Source organism: Mycteria americana, chromosome 18 (genome assembly GCF_035582795.1).
Source record: "Mycteria americana isolate JAX WOST 10 ecotype Jacksonville Zoo and Gardens chromosome 18, USCA_MyAme_1.0, whole genome shotgun sequence".
Classification (NCBI taxonomy): Eukaryota; Metazoa; Chordata; class Aves; order Ciconiiformes; family Ciconiidae; genus Mycteria; species Mycteria americana.
In genome coordinates this window covers 5,539,507-5,559,677 of record NC_134382.1, presented here as the reverse complement: position 1 = coordinate 5,559,677, position 20,171 = coordinate 5,539,507, and the positions used below count along the sequence as shown (strand labels likewise).

General features: G+C 44.0%; 1 protein-coding gene across 3 annotated transcripts in view; it reads left to right on the top strand.

The window, feature by feature from the left end:
- The window catches only part of DISP3 (dispatched RND transporter family member 3), a 114,594-nt gene that overhangs the window by 9,508 nt on the left and 84,915 nt on the right, over positions 1-20,171 (top strand). The window lies entirely within an intron of this gene.

Here is a 20,171-nt window from a genome sequence, read left to right as displayed (position 1 = left end):
CATGTGTGAGGTAAATAAACCCTCTACTGTGAGGGAATGATATGTTTTATCCTGGGTTTATGAGTGGGGAAATTAAGGCAAGAAAAGCTACACAAGATACATGTGAGAAATCCATGTACAGTCCCCTGACATCATAAATGCTAAAGTCATCCTTCCCTCTCCACATTCTGGAGATTAAGGAACCAGTTACTGATTAAAACTCTTTGTTTTAATGGCCATTTCCTCTCTGTCACTCTTTTGGGGAGGGGGTCTTTTTTATTTGCTTTCCACTCATTTATCCTCACTTTAAGTCCAATAACAGAAAAAAATTAAATTACTTTCTGCTAAGAACAAGGCCTTGTGTCTGAGCTCCAGTCTGTCCTGGAGAACTAGGGCAGTTCCGCTCTGCCATACAGGTAATTCAATTTACAAGGAGTTTGTAAGATAATGGTGAAGGAAGCATGAGCTTGTTATGTCCATGGAGAAATTAGTTCTCAAAAGAACACTGCTGAAAGAAGTAGGGAAGGAAAAATGAGCAAAACAAAATGAGAAAGGTTATAAACACATTAAGCTGGGCTTCCCTACTTCAGTGTTTGGAGCTGTCTCTGCTATAAATTGTATTGATTAAGAAACTTATTGGATCTACCTGCTGCTATCAATTACTTTCCGCTTATTGCTTTCTTTACCTGCTGGGCAGTCTGACAGAACTGAAGCCCCAAGTCTTCTTAACATAGAGCTCATGAGAGCTGGAAAACAGAAGAAACTAATTTCCACTACTGCTGTTTCCTACTGGAAAGGGAAACAACCCACATGGCTCATATGGGTGGGCTTTTTATGGTGTCTGGAATTGGGATGGGAGAAGTCCATGAGCCTATGGAATATGAGAAATGCTATGGACTTATGTGACAGGCAGTTCTCAGCTTGTAGACCCATGGTGGAGCTGCCAGTCCTGTCCTGTGCAGTGTGTCTGAAGCTGGATACTGCCTCCAGAGCCTCACACTGCAGAGTAGACAAAGGCATTGTCAGGTAATGAAATAATGATGTGAAAGGGATGGGATGGAAGATTCTTAGGACAACATAATCCTCCATTTTTTCCACCAAATGCTGCAGTGACTCTGGTAAGTTAGGGGAAATCTGATCTAACGCTATTCATTTTATGGTAAAAAGGAGGGGAAAGCAATAGAGCCACAAGAGCATGAATGTCAGCCGCCCTTCTGCTGTTCCGGAGTCTCTTTGTAACTCCCTTTTATACCCTGCAATGATTCCTCTGTAGCCTGCAATTCTTGACCCTTAAGGCTCTCTGATGGTGAGGAAATGATTGGCTGTTTTTGCTGATTCTTTATATAGATCTATATATATAAAAACCACAAAAAATAAAGCAAAGTCTAGCTCCTCTTTTCCAAATTCAGACCTCCAGAATCAGAGCAACCCACAGGATTTTCTTGGCAACGATCCAATAAAATAAAGGGAAGTGAACATCCAAGTTGTTGAAAAGGCTTTGAAAATCTCAGCCTAAGTCCTTAAAAGTCCATTTACTTTCTTACTGCTGTGACTTCAGGTCAGCTTGGGCTCTTGACTTCACTAACTGCTTTAAAACTACCTTGAATTTCTCATCTCTTTTATCCTATGGGATTTTTCTTTCTTTGCCTTTTCCCTCTGACCCTTCATAAATCCTTTTTTTTTCCCCTTCTTGCACAAAACTAGCCAGACAGAGATGCAGGGCAGGGGCAATGTGAGGGCATGCCCGGTTCAGAAATACGCCCCTGGCATGCCCTGCAGCCAGATCACCTCAGGCTGTTGTCAGTTCTTGCATGCTAAGCAAAATTGGGCTGGATGACAGATGCTGAAAGAAACCTGGAGTTTGTAGGAGACAGTGTTGGGAACCCATTGGCTTTGTCTGCGCAAGGCCCTTAAGTGTAACATCAAGTGGTTTGGTCCTAATGTTGCTGTGTGGTATGGGGAATCAGTTGAGGAACCAGAGATTTTGCTCAAATGTTGCCCATTTCCATGGGCAAGTTACTGTGAGTTCCAAGTTACTGTGAACTTAGCATTATTTCATCTTCTTTTTTCAACCCTGGAGATCCTAGAGGAACAAGATGCCACAAGATATTTTGTTGTGTTCAGAAGTCAATTCCTGTCTTTCACAGTTGCAGTGAAAAGCTTGAACATTTGACCCAGGTGCGACCTAAAGACTCAGAAGCCGGAAAGCAAGAGAGAGCCCTTATTTATAAAAGTATCCTGTTTGATAAGCCAGTATGAGGAGTTATAAAGTGTCTGACTTAGATTTGAATTCAAGGGACTTAAAGAAGTTGTAAAAAATGCTGGCTGCCAGCAGTCCTCTTGCCCATATATATCTAGTGATCTTGGGTGCCCAGACACTGATAACATAAAGAGGCAGGGAGATCTGAGTACTTTCCAGAAACGAATACCTTGAAGGCACTTGTCAGTAGGATCCTGAATTGTTAGTCATGTTTGAAAAATCAGGCTTTATGCTGACTAGTGCTAGTGCCAGTGGGATTTTGGAAGATGCCATGTGGGCTAATACAACCTGAGCTGGAAAATGTGACACTTCCTTTGTGCCTAGACTGAAGCCGTGCCCTAGCAGGCTCTTGGAGGCAGCTAGTGCATCTGGAGCACACTGTTAGCAGGGCTGTGCAACTGCATTCTTGACCTGTGCAACTGCATTCTTGACCTGGAAGACCAGACATCTCGGGGCATTTTTACTTTTAGGGCACTGTTTTTAATTTCTTTTGTTGTGATCATGGTTCAATACGGTGGGAAGGCACCGGCAGCCCATCTGAAGTCTTCCCCTATACTTTTAGCCGGATATGTGGGTCTTTACTTTTTTCCTGGTCTTTTGTACCAAGGGCTCTTGGGCTGTTTTCTACTGAAGGGATGGTTGCATTTTATTTACATGGACAAAAAGAGACTTTTTAATGTAAAAAGCTGAACATGACTATATACTGCAAAGAGATATTATTTAGCATGCAAAAAAAAGGCATTCTTATTCTGGGGTGGCAGGAATTTGTTTTCACTTGTTAGAGTGCAGTATGAACTTGTTAATTTGATAGTATATATATAAGTTCTATCTTTCTATATAAAAATGTGACAAATTCACCCCCAGACATCTCACAGTTACTGCTCAGCTTCACATCTTTGCATCTTGAAAAGTCATTGTGACAAAGGCAATTGAACTCAGATGTGCCTGGTCCAAAATTAATCACTCTTCATACGTAAGCTAAAGGAATTTGCTGAGGTCCTTTATGAGCAAGACACAGGTAAGGATTGCAGCACAGATTGGCATCTCTGAGTCTGCCCGTCAGAGGGCGATGAAGTGCTCATGTGGAAGAATACACTGGCTCATGCACATGTCTTTGGCCAGTTCATTTGCCTAGGGTGTATATCTCTGAACTGCCACATTAAAATTGCAATGCCTGTAACAGGTCCTGAAATTACCGTCATGAGCCATATTCCTTTGACCTTCTCTGTATTCTGTTTGGATTCACTCCTTCTGCCAATTTAGCCAGGCAGCCAGAAAGTAAATAAATGCTCCCCACCTGGCAGGTGCAGAAAGGTTAGATTTGCATAAAGTGGCCAGTGTAAATTTCTCCTGTTTGTTGTCACCTCTTCTCTCCAACTGGGAATTCCAAGGCAGAGATAAATGTCAGCTGGAAATAGCACTTCAGTGTCAGCAGTTAATCTCCTCCTGCTATTTCCCTGTAGCCGCTTCGTGCTGCTCTTTACCACATGGATCAGCCAGTCACCTCTTGTGTGAGCCTCTCATTACTGGGCTCTTCTGTTATTGCTTTGCTTACAGTCTTGACTTCCCTTTTATGTTTTCTGTTTGTAAATTAGAGTCTTCTCAACTGGTAAGTCACTCTGCTGAAATGATTGTGCGAAACAGCCTGCTATCAGTTTCATTCCCTGAATGGTTCAGTGTGTCTCTACGCTCTGTTCCTGAGTCTAGATGGATTAAGAATCATATAGATTCTCTTCTATTTCTTCATCATATAGCAAGCAGATCATATGAGGCACTGTAAGTTCCCAGGCTGAGAATTCAGTTCTGCAAAGCTCTAAGCTGTTCCTGAGGTCACTGACTGCTGCTTGGTTGCCCATGTTACCAAGAGTCCAAGAGAGTCAATTGGAGTTCTGCATCTTGGGCACGAAAATCTCAGCAGTGCTCCTCTGTAAGTGCTTGTCTCTTGCTCAGGAAGTGTTGGCTAATGGGGATGCCACTGCTGAAAAGAAGGAGAATGACAGCCTCATGAGTGGGTCCAGTTTTTCAGCTCTTTGACTTGGACGCTCATTCAAGGGCCTTCTGCTGGTGCACCCTGTTACATGTTAATGCTATAAATGGTTGAAAAGACTTCACCCAGTGAGAGCAGGGACTCCCCACTCCTGCTTCCCCACTTATTCTGCTTTTAACTCTCTCTGGCTATTAATGCCACTTAGGAGGCAGAGGACTCTTCAATCACCCTTTTCTCCTGTACCATCTCTCTCTCATTTTTTTTGTGTTTCTCTTGCTTATTCTGACTGTTCTTGGTGATCTGCTCCATCTCTGGCTATTTTTTCTTCTTCATCTTCTTCTCATTTCTCTTTCTCTTTCACTCACATGCACAAATGCCCCTTCAACTGTTAGTCTACAGTAAAGCTCACAGCTCTATGTCATAGCTCAACTCAGATCAACCCTTGTCCTTGCGTTTTGAATGGTGATCTCCATTGCTTCAGTTTGTACCAAACAAAGAGACATGTAAGTGTTCTTTGGTTTAGCCTGAATCAGAGGCAGCTGCTCTTCTCACGGGTTCCAATGAGATTTAACCTAGCCCATAACAACAAGGTCCATATTGCCAACTCCCTTCTGCTTTGCCCATGTGCCAGAGTGATCCTATCATCCAAGCAGCCACCTGCCCCCTGTTTTTTCCAGCTGCCTCCGTCTGTTCTCAGTAGAGTCCCCAATTCCTTAAGAGCTGTTTCCTGGCTGGTTTAAATCAGACTTATCTGTACCCTTGGAATACATTGTACAATTGTTTTGGCATTTCTCCAAGAACAGTTTAGCCCCTTCGTGTTGGACTGTGGTGGAGAATGGCTTTCTGCTCTGTCTCCCTTCCCTGAATGTGTTCAAAATGCGCTGTTTCAGACAGCCTCTCCAGTGCTGCTATTGCTGCCTCCAGTAAGAGGGAGGAGGTGAAAGAAATAGATCAGTAATTTGGTTCTAAATCACTTTCCCAACAAAGCCAGTGCTGAAGGTCACTCGTAATGAAGCTGTCATACAGGTAAGGCCTCACAATCAGGGAGAAAAAGAGGAAAATGAAAATGAGGCTGGAGATGAGTTCGTGGTAATCCTGAAGCAATTTCATGGAGATGCAGGTGTTTGGATTGGAGTCCGGGATGCTAACAGGAAGGTCATGAGAGGGAAACTGCTTGTGTGGAGTTTCTGTGTTGTGGTAGGAAAGACTGCATGGTCCTTTAGTGGAGCTTAGCCCTAACTCTATGAAAACCTATAAGCAGAGTCCCATGCTCCAAGCCCTTTGGGAGAAGAAAATTATGAGATTAAACCATTGTGACCCTGCCTGCATGCCCACAAAGTGACTAGGCATAGTTTCACATCGTCTGAGAATTGCAGGAGGGTTTGCATGGAGGTTTGAAGCCCTAGTTTGGAGACCCCAAATCCCTTCTCATAGCAGAGTGGTACTGTGGAGGAAAGAAGCTCTGATTTGCAGGAAAAGGAGCAAATAGGATTTCTTAATGAAAAACATTTTTAAATTGTTGAAAATCCTTTTTTTTACATTTAAAATTTATGCTTTCAAATAAGGAAGTAATTTACCAAAAACCTTAAATGCATCTTTTAAAGGTTGACATAAAATGAGTTGGTTTAAAATTATTGCAAAGAAACCTATTGACTGACCCAACTTGAATTTTTTTAGGCAAGGAGTTTAGGTTCAGGAGGATTTTTGTGGTATTTGATTTTCCATCTGGTTTCAGGATGGAAATTATTGTTTGTCAAAACTGACATTCTCTGGCTTCCATCTCAGGCTAGCACTGTGTCTGGGTGTGGGCTTCCTAGAGCTTTGGTGTCCAGTATGAATCCACTCCCTCTGCTGCAGCTGAGCTCAGACCAAAAGTCTTTGTTGGCGCAAAAACTGTACCCATGTAGCCAAAGCTTGGGAGCTCCATTCACCCACCCAACAGCAGGCCCGTTAAAAATGCTGTGTGCACAGGGCTGACTCTTGCATGTGAATCCTGAGCACTCCCCTTAGTGCTGCTTGTCCCTCAGCTCCGTGCCTCCGATCTCATCTGCCCAAGTCTCATCCTGGCTCCCAGTGAGACAAATCGTTCACTGATGCAGCTTTTGATTAAATTTCTGGCCTCTTTTCCAGAATTATTTCCCCTGGGATTACCCAGAAAAGCACTGCAGCAGAGAGGGGTGGGACTGAGGCAAGGAAGAGCAAGCAAAGCTTCCCCCCAGTATACAGCCTTGAGAGCTACAGAGATGTTCAAGAGAGTGGAATGGGATGATCTGTCTTTATAGTGACCTTCTAGGGTGCATCATAATAACTGTTCACTGGAATCCATGGGAGGGTGTGTGATATTTAGTGTGAAAATATTTCCTGTTGGTGTCCCTGGATCTAACTCCCTCCCCTCCCTCCTTCTCACCCACCACCATAGATTTCTTGTGATCTCTGGAGAACCCAGATCCCCAGCCCAAAGAGAGCATTATTTTAACTTGGCACTTAGCCCCCGGGACTCAGGGTGATATTTACACTGGCAATGGTGGGAAGAGGAAAAGAAATAGTGCACTTGCTGGGTTTTACAGTGCCTGTCATGTTTATCGTCATTGAAGTTCACTGGAAAAAGACTTCAAGAAAGACAAGCAGGAAGTAAATCTCTTTCTTCTCTGGGGAGGCTGTTTGGATTGTGAGAGATTTCCATGGCTAAGTTTAGAAGGAACTTTTCAAACTGCTAGGCAGGGGAATTCTATAGCATAAACCGTGGATTTCAGGGGGTATCCTCAACAAATAGTGGTGTATCTCTTGGGTGCAGTGCCCTTTGTGGAGGGTTTGGGCCACTGATTATGACAAGGCATCAGTCATCCTTTACAGCAGCGTTTGACAGTTGCTTATCTGTGGTGTAAGAAACTGCATGAGAAACCAGGCATGTTGAACTAGACTTTTAAGTGTCTTTCAGAGCTTCTGGAATGAAGCCTGAAAGGAAAAGTCTTGAGGGTGTTTTGTCATGGGCTTTTGTTGGGGGAGGATCTCAAATGCCTGTGCTTTGGACATCACAAAGCAGGCATCCTTGGAGAGCTTATTATCACAACTCCTTGAACAACTGACCGCTCCCAGAGGACCGCATATACAATAATGTAATGAAGAACTGTTGCCTTCAGTCTCAGGTTAGAGCTCTTCTACATCACACACCCTGCCTCTTTGTACAGCTTTGGACGCGTGGCCTTTGTTTGGCTAATGAAGCTGTCTGCAGCTTTGAAAGCCCAAGCACACTCCTAGTGCTCATTACCTGGCTCCTACAGCAGGAGCCTCCACCAGCAGCAGCCTCACTTAAATACCTGTTATTTCATAAGAACCAAAAGGATCAATGCAATTGGGAAAGTAAGCTTGGAGATGCAAAGTCATTTAATGGGGAAAACAGTGCAGGTAATTAGGCTTGACAAAACTTTTTCATAAGTGACTACACCTTTGAAGGGAACATAATCTCCTTTCACAAGCTTTGTGTCTATACCCTGATGAGTACCACGTGCATATATAGACACAGTGGCATGCACGTTTGTCTTTGAGCACATGACAATGTATATGCAGTATACACAGCTGGTAAGCAATATCATGAACTTGTGCATGGAAAGAAATATTCTTGGTCATAATACTGTGTAATACTGCCCATATGTGTGTAAGTGGTGATGCCAGAAGCTTGGAAATGATAGAGAAGTAGTTGATAACTCTCATGCTCTGGTTGCATTCTCTGCAGTTACAAAATATGCTGTAGCCAAAAATGTTGGTTTGTTTGCTGGAATTTTCCATCAGCACCCCTCTGTCCTGGTGTCTGGGTTTATTTTACTTATTTATTTGCATGTCACACCTATGACAATGCCTTTGTCAACATCCAAAAAAAGCCTATCAATGTAGTGGACAAATAAATAAGCCTCCAAGATCTAACTTATTATGCATGTTCAGATAAGCAGATCTCCCAAAAGCATACTTTTGAGTGACGTCACCTGGTGTTGCCCTGTGGCATAGCAGTGAAAATTGATCTCTTCCCATATTTAAAAAAAAATCTGAAATTTTCCTGCAGAGTTTTTGTACTTGCAAATCGTGTCCTTGGTTGCAGGCTCATCTGTTAGACAATGCACCTTGACGTCATACATCCTGAGCCAAGCTGTGGTCCATCGTTTCCTGCTAGAACACGTAATTGGGCTGGGGAGCAAAGAGCAATTGTGGGATACAAAACCAACTCTCCACGGGACTCTTTACAAAGATTTTTCACAGTGGGAGCTGGCCACATTCCCCTGAGCTGCACAGATGCTTGAAAAGGGGGCTTGAATTTCCATGGCAACTGGCTGCATTCTGCTGACTCTGGTAGTCTGTCACTCTCCGGATATGTCTGTCACCCCTGGTGCTCTGAGTTTCAAGGCCAACAATGTGTGATGGACAAAGATTGAAGTGCGGTTGTGCTGGGGTCAGACATCCTGGTCAAGGGAATGTACTGCAAACACACCAGGGGAGAGGCACTGTGCAGTTAAGATGATACAGGCGAATCCTCTGGTCTGGCTCAGACATCAGTTAAAATAGGATCTTGCTAGTTGAGCCGTTGTCTGGTTACTAGGAAGCTCAAAGGCATCATGTCACAATATGATTGTGCCCTTGTCTAGCTCCTCTCATCTGAAGAGCTCAGTTTTTTATATATGTCAGATGACCCATTCTCACAGTGTCTCTGTGAGGCAGTCACAGTGGGGAAACTGAGGCAGCCCTAGGAAGTAGCTAGATATACAGAAAATGCTAGTGCTAGAGCTAGGAGCAGGATCAAGAAGTTCTCGTTTCCTCTGCTCCCGCACCTCATTGTGAGGAGCTATCACCTCTCATGGAACTTGTAAAGTAGGAGGATACTCCTGGTTATTTCTTGAATCACTTCTAAGAAGAAAAAACATTTAACATGCACATACTCAAAATAGTAGGTAAAAATGTTATAGTGGAATAGAGGGCAGTAGCTGTGGACAAATCTGAGGAAAAGGAATTGTGTGCTAAGAGATAAGGGTGAGATGGGCTGAGGAGTTTTCTATTTCTGGGTGGGATTGAAGCAGAGGAGGAGGGCAAGGTGCATTAACGGCGGTGTGAGGCTGAGTGCAAACTCAGAGGGATAGGAAAGGCTCTGTCTGTCTTGAGTTTATCCTGAGTTCAGTGCAAGCTCAAGGGCTGGCACAAATTTTGTTTCCCATGACCCATGCATTTCCCACGAGCTGTAGGAAAAATATGGGTTACAGCTTACAAGACAGTGTTTACTGAAAGGGCTGTGCATTACTGGAGCCAGAACATTGGACCTGGGGGAGAGGGCAGAGAGGGTCACAAAGGAGGTTGCTGTGATGATCTCTGAGATCTTTGCCAAGCTGCCTGGAAATGTCTTCTTTCGACATGTATGTGAGGATCCTGGTTTTCTGTTGTCACAAGCAGTGACAACATGTGGCAAGCTGGGCTGAGAGGAGGAGCTGGGGGAGAGGGATGGTGTGGTGTCCTATTCCATCATGTGGGAACATATTGGTTTGGCTGTGCTGCAAAATGGAGGGGGCTGGCAGGCAAAGCACTAGCCTCAACTAGCTACACTAAGGGGAAAAAAATGTGTCTTGGCCCCCTCGGGGACACCACTCATACTGTGAAAGAGATATCCAAGGAAGACATCACTTCTGTGTGCAAATGGGAGAGGAGTGGGATGGAGAGAGCTGCATCCCCTTTGAGAATTGGGTTATGCTTAGGGAACTGGCATGCAGGGGAGGCTGAGCATCTGTAGGCTGGCAGGCAGCATTTGCCTCTGCTGAGCAAGTGTGTTTATCTCTAGAGCTCTCAGCAATGTTTATGGCTGAGGAAGGGTGTAAATCTCATTGGATTCAAGTCCTTGGTGGATAATTATTCCCTCCTTCTCCCGCCCCCACTCCCCACGCCCTCCTGCCCTGGATATGAAACACTGTTCACAGACTATAAATGGATGCAATGCTATGCTTAATGTGGAGAGACACCTTATAATCAGGTGAGGCACAGGGTGGGAGGTGAGGCACAGGGTGGGAGGCAGCTTGCCAATTGCTGCTCCTTCGCACATGTAGCCAGTTCCTGAGCCTTCTATCATGCTCATCTGTGGGAAGCTCATTTCTTCCATTTCCCCTTAAAATGACTTGTAGCCTATAAAGCCTGGAGCAGGGCAGCTGCGTGCTCAGAATCCTAAGGTGCTGTCCCTAACAGGAGAAGGTGGCGGGGTGCAGGGAGGGAGGCTGTGCCACTCTAATTCCACATCAGGACTCTGGTTTGGCTCTTGCAGCTTATGAAGCTATCAAAGCCTCTCACTTAATTAGAACCATAGCAATCAATCTTTCTTCCTGTTCATTATGCTTCCAGCCAGGGTTAGCAGTATTTTTATTCTTGAGGCCTCAAGAGAATTTTCAGCTCATAAGGAATCACAGCCAACATAGTGACTGGTACAGGTTGTGTCTGTAGGACTGCATTCCTGCCCCACGGCTGGGATAAAAGTGTGGGGCAGTAAAGCTTGGGACATCTGGCACTGCGATAGTTGGTTCTGTTGTGCACGACGAAGGTCCACTGAATGGGTCCTGTGCCCAGAGAGGCATACAGGGCTTTGCATTAACTGGACATGAGCAGCTGAGTTGCTAGAGCCCTTGCACAGTGGCGGTTAGTTGTTCCAAGGCATTATGACTGGGCTGAGTGTAACATATCAAGTCATTATGGCATTATCTCTTCATTACACGCGAAGTGCTGTTGGAGCTCAGGGAGGAGCACAGGGACAAAGACGGAGAGGAGGGAAGCGGCTCATTAGCTGCCCAGAGGAATCAAGCTGAACATCTCTTTTTCTCAGGCAGAGGCTCTGTCATCACCTGCAAAGGACAAGTCTATTAGAAATTAGGGCTTGGCTCAAGGGCATCTGTGTGTATCGGTATGTACATGTGCTAATACACAACTAGGGCACGTCACCTACAATACACCCCTACCCCCTGGACCAACTAACACACATACAATACACATCTTCGGTACTCCCATAATGCAAGAACAAGCATCTTCCCTTCCAGCACTGTCCACTTAAATTTAGAAACACATGTACCAAAACATGCTTTTGCATCTACGAACATGTTCATCTGCTTTATAGGGACTGCTTACAACCATGTCCAACACAGTTACGTCTAACAATCTCACATGTGCTTCCCCTCCTACCAGACAGCATGCACAGCAACTGTACCAAGCCTGCTCCCTATGGACAGGGAGTTGTGTCTCCCCTGTATTCATTCCTCTGTGCTCATACTGTGCACTCCAGTGCATTCTGTCCCTTCAACTGTGAAATCGGCTTCTACGCAGCTGCATTCACCAGCACAAGTATGTTCTTGCTTTTCCCTTCCTTCCAATTTTCCTTTATGCTGGTTTCTGTGAGTTCTGCGGGCATGCACTGGGGCTCCCGCAGGTTTCCCCACAATCCTGCCCTGTCAGAACCAGCAAGAGCTCTTGCAGCAAACACGAGGACTGGCAGAGTAAGCTGGCACCACAGCTAGGTGAGCTTTCTGGTGTAAGGTCCCCTTTCATGGGGGCCAGGAAGCATTGCAACTTGCATGTTATTCTGGATGAAGCATGGGAAACAAACTCCCGGTGGTCTCTTAGCTCACCCACCCGCTGCTGGACCTTGCCTGCAGTGACTTTGCAGCACTCCTTATCCCTGCTGCTCTCCCTCTTCGGACATGGATCAGGAGGCCATTAACTTGTTTACTCCATGCCTGCCCCAGCCTCACAGACTTCTTGCTGGACAATATATCAACAAAAAGCATTTGGCAAGATTTATGGGGCTGTTGCTGCCAACTGTGGACTGTGGAAAGTAAAAAATGTCCTTTCTGAGGCAATAAAATATAAAACGGGACCCAATTTCTCTCCAGGGTAGGAATCATTATGTTTGACAATGCTGTAAAACACATGGTGCTACAGCATGGGGGTGAGAGCCAGAGTAAACGCTGCCTTCGGAAATCTCATTCATTGCAAAGCTGGGATGTGTGATTCATTGCAAAAGAAGACAGGAAGGGTCTTGGGTGGAGACAGTCTCTTCAGCCTTTCTCTTCTCTGAAAGGACAGGAAATCCCTCTACAAGCTTTGAAACTGATTCTGAAACTCCAATTTTCTGAAACTGATTTTAAATTCATTCAGTTAAATTGGAGCGAGTACTCTGGGTATATACAGCAAGACTTGTTTGCTCCTTTATTAAATCAGTTTAGCTTAACTGGCTCACAGAATGATTAAACTGATGGAGTTATATGAAGGAGTTTTCACTAGTTAAACTGCACCAATTAGAAATCAGGCCTGATAGACCTGAGTCCTTCTCTTTGTGCCAGAGACTCCGGGCTTTGTACAAAGACTTTGTCTAGGGGAGAAAATAAGTAACAGTTCTCAGCTGATTAAATTCCACTTGTGTGTCTGCCTGTTTATCCTGCATGTTGTCTATACCTATTACTGTGCTGGTCTGTATATACTGTGCATCTCTGGCAATGTTACTGTAGTGAAATGCTAGCTACAACAGTTTGATTTAAGTTACACTATGATAGGGAAGACCTGTATTTCTAAAATCTATCTGAGGCAAGGGAAAGAGGAGGTGTTATGTCAGGCAGGAATAGAAAATGAAGGAGAGATGAGAGAGATGTAGCTGTAGGGCTCAGTTGTTCCCCTGGGTGAGGATGCGAAAGAGATGTTCACGCTAGATATATAGTGCAAACTGCATTGTCTCATCCCCTGTGTGCACTGTGCTCTGCAGAGCATGTGTGCTCAGCAAAGTTATGTCAGCCTGGTGGGAGAAGCATCTTCTCTGGGTCCTTTTAACTTCATGTCAACATTTCCAATTCTTAATAAAATCAGATTGCCTCAGGAATGAAAACTCTTGATGTTCAGTTCTAGGAGGGCAATGATGAAAAGAGAGCCCTCTGAGAGGAAGAAAAAGTATACTGGGCAAGTCTGAGATTTCTGTCCTTTTCTCTAGGCTGACTTCTGGAAATACACCCCGTTCTTGCCTTGTAAGCACTAACCGCTGGCTCTGCAGTAGTACTGGTGTCCCAACAGTCTTGTGTTTGGCTGAGCTTGATGCTGGATGACCCTTGGCAGATCAGGTAATTTATGTTATGAAGGGTGTTGGAGAAAACATAAGGTGGATGTGTCCTTCATTCTGTGTATCTCAGGAAATTCAGTGTAAATGCAAAAGGCAGCGAGATCACCTTAAGCCAAGACAGCAGGGGTTTTTGGCTTACCAACAGCATACCTTGTAGGAGCAGAAGACAGAGTACTCCAATAAGTGGTTACTTTGACTGCATTTGTAGATGCAGCTGTTTACCTGAGTTGGGGCACTGTAATCACTGACAGCTCCAAGAGCACAGTAATAAAATTTTGAACAAATGTTATTCTGGATTAATGGCTTTGGTTACCACTACCAGCAGGCCAAGATTCCTTTGATCCTCAGCAGTGCGCATTATTGTTAGCTTTTTCTTTCTCCAGTGGGTTCCTTCTTTGATGAATAAGTTTCTTTTCTGAAATATTCTTAGATCCTGCTTATCTGGTCTCAAATGCTTTGTGTCCATCTAGGGCATAATTTACACCAGTATTGAACATACCATATAGCCTGTAGTATGTGTCCCATTACAGCCTAATAAATCTCTAGAATATGAACTACATGGGCTAAATTTTCACATGGTCACAAACTAAGGCCAGACTATTTGAAAGAGGTAAGTACTCCCTTGATCTCTCAAATGCTGAACTGTTTGGGAATTGTGATCCATGTGGTGATGAACTGCATCTCCCTGCTACTGCCTCCCCTTGCTTTGTACATCACAGCCACTTTGGTAAACATGCAAAAAGACCAGTCCCCACTGGCTCTAAAACACTAGAACATTTTCACACAGCAACCACTGCAGAATAGGTAAGTGTATTATATAAGGCACTCTTAATGCCAGGCAAAGGCAGTGGTGTGATTATGATGTGTGAAAGAAAAGGAAAGAACCCTTAAAAACAAAGGAAAAAGAGGTGAAAAAACACATCAAGGCCAGCAATTTCTTGTTTGGACAAAACCTGTTTTTAGTGAGGAGCCCCTCTTTTATTTCCCCTCGTTCTCCTTATCATCTCCCAATACTGTATCTCCCTCTTCTGTCAGGAACCTGCTCTGGGGTTTATTCTTTACTATGCAAGCTTGTCATGTCTGTGTTTAATGAAGTTTAATTATCTTCTGAGATTCGATGAATAATTATAAATCTCTTCAAGATGCAATCACAAGCACTTCATGGTTCATTAACGGTGAAAAATCAATTGTAATTCACGTAATCCCTCTCTCCTGACCAGCCATACGCTTGTCCCCGCTGTGCACCTTGTTGTTCCTCCCTCTTTTCAACACTGGAGAATACATTAATCTATTTTCCTATGAAACAAGTTCGAGTTTAGCTAGGGTAGGGGCCAAGAATTGGAGAACGCAGGAACTGGGAAATGGGAGCCTAGACAGCGAGGTTAGATAAGTCTACATGTGAACTCTGTCTCATGCTGTGGGTGCTTTGGAGGTGTCATGAGCTCCAGATTGCCAGTTTCCTCGGTTTGGAGACACTCCCCTCCATGAGTGCAGTGGCCTCCCTTTAGGAATTGTCTTTGGCTGTATACATCTTTTCTTCCTCTTGATCTGGTCTTCAATTTGAACTCAAGCTACCATTTTCCCAGTTGAAAATCTCCTGAGATCTCTGAGCCTTTGCACTATTTCAAAAGTAAGGACTGAAAGTTTATTTTTGGCGGGACTGAAAAAGCTGGGGGTGTCAGCCCTGTCACACGAAGCTATTCAGTGCTATCTTTAACTTTCTAAACGGCAGGCAGCATGTGAATCCAGCTGCACAAGGATCCTGGAGTGACCTTTCTAATTGAAACTCTTTAACCTTTCTGCACAATTATAGCTACAAAATTTTACTGAATGCAGAAAAGATGGTTGTTTTTTAATTTTTTTATAAAGGTTAAAAGATTGAAAAATAAAAGAGAAAGTGAGACAGAGAAAGAGGGATGGAAATTAATGCAGTTGAGTTGCAGTTTCCAGCAGCCCCAGGAGAGCTCTGCAATGAAGATGACATTTCCATACAATTGACATTTCCCGGCTGGAGCAGTCCTCTGATTTGCAGCTGCTTGTGTGCAAAGACCATCATGAAGAGGATCATTTAGTTTCTCATATTCATCAAATGGGATTTAATTTTCCCCCATCCCCACATACCCCACATCTCCTTTCCAGAACTGGCACAAGCTGCGAACTCTGCCTTTCCTTCACCTTTTGTAGGGGTGACCTTTGCCAGACCTCCTCCTTTTTCAGCTCTCTGTGGAGTCTTGCAGACTTGAGAACTTGCTTTTTACTGGGCAGATGGATGGGATGGGAACAATGGCTCTCATGATTTCAGCTTCCAGTTTTGGAAGTGAGTTTCTGTGTATTTTTCCATTTATTTGTATACTTGCATGTTTGTGTTTGTGTGCACGTCTCTTCTTGGCAAAAGTTGTTGTACGGCACTACCAGGACTCCTCGCAGAGCATAGCTTTGTGGCTTTCAGGGTCTGCAGGCTCATACATAGGCTTCCAGCATCTTACACACAAGTCCTTCATAGGTCATACTTTCTCCTGGGCACAGGTTGCTGTGGAACAGAGCAGCTTTTCTTCCAGACTGTAGAAGTTTTTCCAAAGTGCGTGTATCAAACTGGAGATGTATGCTCCATGATGCTACATCGCTTTGAATCTGCTTAATTCAATTTAGATGAGTAGGATATGCATCTTCAGCTGAATTATTCCTCTTCAATAAATATGTTGCTGCAGTAATCAATTGGCACGTAATTAACAAACAATAACTATCTTATTAAATCTAAATGAAATGCAAATGCAATTCAGATTCATTTAGATCCCCAGTGATGAGTTCCTTTGCTTCCCCTTCAGCCATTGCTCCTCTTGAAGAAGAGCTGCTGCCGTGGCTGTCACTAGATACAATAATTGGCATGCTGCCTTCTAGGGCAGTGTTGAACCAATGTTTCATGCATGCCTTGTGCTTGCACAGCAAGTCACTTTGGGCAAAGCTGGATCAATTCAGTCAGCAGCTTAGGCCACAAGGCACAGTGCTTTTATTAACCCTCTAATCCTGATGCTTTCCTACAGGGGCACTTCAGACAGCACAGAGATCAAGGCCGGCCCTTTCTTTTCACTCCTTGCCACCACCTCTGTAGCTTCTGTCTTTGCCCCAAACCATGGCTATTCTCAGCCTCTGCCTTAGTCCCTCTAATCAGTGCTTTGCTACCTCTCAGGACCTAACTGGTGTGCAGCTGCAGCACTTCCCTAGACTGAAGCCACAGCTGCTACATGTCTGCTAACTGCTTGCCCAGTCGCTCTGCTGTCCCTTATTGCAGCTGCTCCCCTGCCTACCTCTCCAAACTGGGCTTTCTGAACATTGCTGCTCACTGAGCACAAAAGGCGGATGGATTAATGCAGTTCCTGGCTGAGAGCTGTTGTGTTGCTGGGAGCCTTGATGGATGGATGAGAGTAAACTAGAAACCCCAGCAGCTTGGTGAAACAGGCTTTGCTAGCAATCAGATAATGTTATTGTCCTGATCAAATCTGAATTCAGGTGTTTACCAGCTGTGTACCGTGGGATAGGATTTTGAATCGGATGACACAAATTAGAGACAACATCTAAGTCACAGTTGTCCTAAATTGCCATGTCACATTGGTATGCAGTGCTCATAACACACAGTTTCAGCTGGGAAATGGTTGTGTTCAGTGGTGAATGAGCTGATCTTTACCTGGTGTCATCCAGAGCACTGGAGCAACACTCGAGGCACTTGAGTTTGTTTCTGGCTTGGCCAGTAATCTGCTCTAATACCTTAAGCAAGTCATTTAATCTCCCTGTGCTTTCATTTTCCTGTTTATAAAATGGCTATAATGATACATGCTTCCTGCATAAAAAGCTTCAATATCTTTTGCTGAAAAGAGCTGTGCAAGACTAGATGTTTTCTTTAATATCATCTAGTTTGAATTTTTGCTGAAATAAAGACACTACAGATGAGATGATTAGATATATGTTTGATAAGTGTTGACAGATTGTTATTAGCAAGAAAGCCACTGGAAAGCATTCCTTGCAGATTTTGACCATCACAGGCAAATTCTTTCCTATAAATGTACCTCCCAAATCTCACTTGAGCACAGGTTACCTTTTGACCCTGCTTACACTGAGAGAATTGATGACTGACAAAGAACTTAATTATTTAGGAGAGAAGCTGAAGATAGGAATGCTATGCTGGTAGATAATTGTGCTTCAGTTACACAGAGTTAACAGAAAGACTTTGATGAGTAGTATTCCTGTTGTCTTAAATGTGTCTACAAAAGAAGGCTACCCCTGTAAAACTAAATTGCCTCTGAACTTCTTTCAGAGCAGAGTATACATTCATAGAATGACAGAAATGCTTTAGCATCTTTTAGAGAAGAAGTGCCAAGCAAAATGGAAACTTCTTCCTTAAATTTCCAGACTAGGATCTCCAGGCCATATTCACACAGCTTTCAATTAATTGATGGTTCAATTCCTGGCATCTTGCAGGTGCAAGGTAGTCCAAGAGAACATCTCAGATATTTCTGAATTCCTCATGCTGATTTAGGCCTGATTCTCAACCCAGAGGAGCTGAATAGTTTATCATTGGTTTCAGTGGAGCAGGGGCAAGTCCTTTACAGAAGGAGGCTTTGATTACTGTGCAGTGTTGGAAAGGGTCACTTACAGGGCCAGAATGTTTCAATGGTAATGTCTCAGAAAGAAATCCGTGTATGCTTCCTATGCAGAATACGTAGAACCCAGCATTTAGGATCCACCAGATCCATTGTGGATAGTCTGTGGTGGATATAAACTGGCAATGGGCCATTGATCTTTATCATGTGCAGACTTACAGCTGCTGAGGATCTGGTCTAGAGTGATAAACTGAAAAAATATATACTTTTGTCCTTCATGAGATGCTCTGTATTTGTAGGAAATGTAGCAACTGCCCAGATTGAACTGTAGCTTTTAGGAGGGTCTATACAAAATTGAAGGAGTGATTTCATACTCTGTCATAGTGGTCCAGGCTCATTACTGAGCAGAGTGTCATCTACTGCATGCCAAGAATCTTGTTTACATAATTTTTTTTAGAAGTTTTAATCTCAATGCTTTAATGCACTTGCAAGTCATATGGGAGATGAAACTAGGAGGAAGCCACAGGGGACTGATGGGAAAAGAACTGGCTTATGCATTTTGAAACAGAGTATTATTGCCAGTGTAAAATGCAAAGAGCCAAATGCACGGTCTGTCCAAAACCATTAGAACAGTCCAGGGCTGCAAAAAGGTTATAAAACACATATTTGTTTTCCCCAGTACTGCAGCTGTCTGCCATGCTACTGAGTGGGAAACTGTGGAGGACTTCTGTAATGTATGCTGGTTGCCACATGAAGGTCTATGTCTTTGCTTCTGGCCATACCAGAAGTGGATATATTTTTCCATGTATGTGAGTAGAAAGAGAGAGGGAGAGATCACCTTCCTTCCCTGTAATTTTGATGATGACACTCTGGAATATATCCCACCAAGGGGAGAAGCCCCTGGACCCATTTCTTTATTGCTTTTTACCTGCTTTCACCATTTTTAGCAGGGTGAGAGAGGTGCAACACAGTCTGACTCCCAGTAGTGACAGTTCACAACTGCTTTGCACTGATACAAACTGGGATACAAGAACAAGGTGAGGAACAGACGAGGCCAGTACCTGGTAGGAGCTTGCCCTACATCCTGGCAGTTCCCTGTACTGCAGGGACTTGCCCTGCTCTTCTTCGGGGAGCAGGGGGTGAGGGGTGACTTGTGTTAAGTGAGGGAGCTGCTGTTTGGGAATCATCTCTATTACAGTGCCATTAGATAGATGTTCCTGAAATAGCAGCAGATCAATTGATTCATAAGTAATTAATGCATTCCCCTCCCCTTGGGCAACTCAGAATCTATAGCTCAGGAATTAGATAACACAGCTCAGCTCCATTCAGCTGAGAAAACACTGGCACTTGTGCTCCTCATGGCCCTGCACATACTACTGTGAGTACCATCTCTTCTACTGCAGAGACCTTCCCGTCTTGTGTTGGGAGCCCTGGCAATTATCTTCCGTGTGAGATGGAGCATCTCCTTCTGTAGTTGCTGGAGAATTCTGGTTTTAGCTGTTTAAATGGATGAATCACCTGCACACCCCCCACAATGCTGCAGCCGTCTCACCTCTTCCCCCGTTTGTCTGGTAATTTCACTCTCAGTATTGTTGCCTGCAGCAGTGTGCAGAGTGAAAGAGCAAGAGATGCTCCTGATCAACAACACTGTCATTGAGATCAGAATCAGATCCTTTGCAATGTTACAGCAAGAACTTTGCAGAACTTTAAAAAGGGAACAAAGTCTAGTGCATCCATCTATGGAGACTCTGGTGCATGGTGTCGGAGATGGGCTTGAGTTCTGCATAGGTTTCTGTATCTCTTAGTGGAGCACCAGGACTCTGCAGCTGTGTACCCAGGAACAACTTTTCCTAGGCTATATCACTTCTGACTTCAGAGTAAGAAAAAATAAGGCTTTCTTTCGATTTCTGATCATAAACAACCTGTTCATGGCAGTGGTCCTTGTATGAGAACTGACAAGCAGCAAAAACAAGCAAACCTGCAATGTGGCCAGCTGGGTGGCATGGTTCTTGGGAATGCCGGTGGTGTTCTCTCTGCTGTCAGGGACAGTTAGATTAAATGGAAACAAAGCCCTTCAAAAACTTAGGCTGAGTTACTACAGCTTTCTAATCTTCTAATATCCTGCAGATGCTCTGCTTCAAACTATCTGGGCATGCAGTAGGGATTGAGCAGTGGGCATGCATTGGACAGAAGGGAACCAACCTCCTAATATTTCTAAGGCTTACAGGAATATTATTA